The 2,724-nt window shown below is 36.3% G+C and overlaps 1 long non-coding RNA gene across 1 annotated transcript; it reads left to right on the top strand.

Annotated features, from left to right (window-relative positions):
• The first annotated feature begins 296 nt into the window (after positions 1-296).
• LOC144994852 (uncharacterized) lies at positions 297-1,963 on the top strand. The gene is made up of 3 exons (XR_013658507.1): positions 297-773; positions 854-956; positions 1,074-1,963. It is a non-coding gene; the product is annotated as an uncharacterized LOC144994852 (long non-coding RNA).
• Positions 1,964-2,724: the final 761 nt, after the last annotated feature.

Here is a 2,724-nt window from a genome sequence, read left to right as displayed (position 1 = left end):
TAATTGACAAAAAAAGCATGATTTTCTGTTAGACAGCTTTTTGATCTACATGGTTGCCATGAATTGGAAAATGCCTGATAAGATGAATATTCCATGGAATAAAACTGATTTGGTATAATGTTTTGAAGAGAATGTAACACTCAGTTATTAAAGCTTTAATTTAGCCTGTTCAGTTTACCCCTCCTTTCAAATACTCTTAGATCTTTTCAATATAATGTGGAATCTATCCAAGTAATTTCCGAGCTTTAAACATGACTTCTATGGTCATTCTAATATTAATGGAATTCAGGTAGAAGTCAAATCAGATTGAAAAGGTGTTTGTTTGTTTTTTACTTTTTTTGCACAAATCCCAACTAAAACTGTAAAGATCCTACATTCCTTCTTAAAGTGATTACATTTGGAAGATACTAAACCTCACTTACTTTAACTAAGTAAAGCCCATTACATCAAAAATTGGCAGACATTTTGGGGGGATTTAAGATGTTTTTTAAACCTTTTAATGAAATCCACAAAAAAATTCCATCTTTTTTTCATGTGTGTGCGTCTTTATTTCCACAGATCCACAGGTTTGCCTGAAATACGTCAGCTGCTGCTTTCACAAAGCACAACTTTTTGCCAACTTCAGGAGCTAAAGGGTTTTGTATGACATCCACTTTTAAATTCTCCATTAGAGACCCAGAAAAGAACTTCCCAGTTCAAGCAGCATGCACCATTAGAGGAAAAGGGAACAACGCATAGTGGGAGAGCCAGTTCTAATGATGCATAGCAGCATTGTATGAATTGAAGAAGCACTTCCATGCATTGGTCTCCTCTCCATTTTCTTGTGCTTAATTTCTTTGTCCTCTTTGCGCAGCCTGAATATTATCATTAAAGCCATAAGTAAGCATCCACAGACGACTAACATCTTAAAAAGTGGGACTCCGACACGGTTTCTCTCTCCTCTCGCTGCCATTTAGGTAAAACAGAGCATTTTTCCACCTCCTTTTCCGTTCTGTCCATCAGACTTGACTGGTAATGCCCAGGAGAGCAAGGCAGACAGTTCACAGCTTTTTTCCTCCACTGCTCTGACACAGATTCAGCGCTGAAGGAGGTTGGTTCTGAGAGACCAGCCAGGAAGGAAAGTAATTATTTTCCTGGAAGAAGATGCATGCATGCACACACAACTGTGTGCCTGTGGCTGGGTGGGATGTTGAGAAGCTAAACGCTTTGGCCTCCCTCCAGAGACGGAAAGTAAAGATCAAGAGGAGGAGGAGGGACGAACAGAAACGTCATTACCTTCATCTCCTCCGTGACTCAGTAAAACTGTCAACTGAATTTATGGTCCTTTCAATTTGTTTGGTTTTTTTCAACAGTTTTGACCTCAAAAAGCAAATGATGAGTTTTGCACACTATAGGCCTTATTTAGTAAAGGTAAATATTTCTGAGGATTTAACAGCTAAATAACCACATTGCATTTAAATTTACTGTGGATTGCATCTGTCAAAAGAAGTGTGCACAATAGATTTCTCATGTTTGTCTTTGAGTGTGCATTGTGGGCATTTATGGGAGCACACTCAAAAAATTAGAAATGATAGGAGTGATGATTTGAGACCTGTCATTTTTGGAAGTTGTCATTGAAATGTCTCCATTTCTCCTGACAAGTTGTGCTGAACCTTGCATCTCTGCAGATTGAACAATGCTGTATTATTAACAACACGATGACAAACTGAGGAGATGGTGGTTTGATTAATGATTAATTAGACATTAATCAAGTCTAATGTCTTCTGTCATACACAGAAAAGCCTCCAATAAAAACTTCTGCAGAAAAGAGTTTTTAGCATCATTTAGCAAAACTCCTCCAGACATTTCCAAATATCTTTTGGCAAAAAGAAAATCTCTTTTTTCTCACATCCTAATCATTAACATGCTGAGCAACACTTTGTTCATCCCTGAAGCAATCTAAGTAATCACCCCCAGTTGTAGGATAATGATCTCCTCATTTAGGGCGGAGGCTAGAGCACTGCTAAAGTGTTCCCCTATTGGCATTTTTCTCATTTTGTTGAATTACAGACTTTTATTTAAATGGATCTACTTTTGGATTTTTAGGCAATTGCCACATATAAAATAATAAACTTGATAAAATAAATACCTCAAGTTGTGAAATCGGGCTTTGAATTAAATAGCACAACCGTAGAGTTTGCAACACCGTGAATAAAGCAGGACAATGAAGAGAATGAAAGGAAGTACGTAAAAGTCCTGCTTTAAAAAACTCAAAGCACCAAAAGATTCAGATAATAAGAGAAAAATAGCACCTCAACATACAAGAAATGGACAAAACTCATAAGTTACAGAAATCTGAACTTCATAACCAAATTTGCACTGACTCATACACATCCAATAAAAGGATAGTCGCTAACTTTAATGTATCTTTGTATGTGAGCCCCATTCTATCCAAAACATGATTTTAGGGCTGTTTTTATTTGTAGATGTATTGTTATCTCTCATGGACAAATGATTGAATAATTAAAGTTCACAAAAGTTTGTAAAAGAATAGACCTGTGTCGCTTCAGCTGAATTTTTATGTTGAAAAACCTTTCCTTTTGAGCAGCCTAAACCTTTTCTTCTAAATGTCAGATAATTAAAAGGCTTTAAACTGTCTTTGCCTTAATTCACCAATACCTCATTAATGTTTAGTAGGATGTTTAAAGCTTTTGCATCTTTCAGTACATAAATACACTGTAACTA

This window comes from Oryzias latipes, chromosome 10, assembly GCF_053564925.1.
Source record: "Oryzias latipes strain Hd-rR chromosome 10, Olatipes_Hd-rR_3.1".
NCBI classification, from domain to species: Eukaryota; Metazoa; Chordata; class Actinopteri; order Beloniformes; family Adrianichthyidae; genus Oryzias; species Oryzias latipes.
Note: the sequence above shows the minus strand (reverse complement) of the source record. Positions and strands in the feature narration are given on the sequence as shown.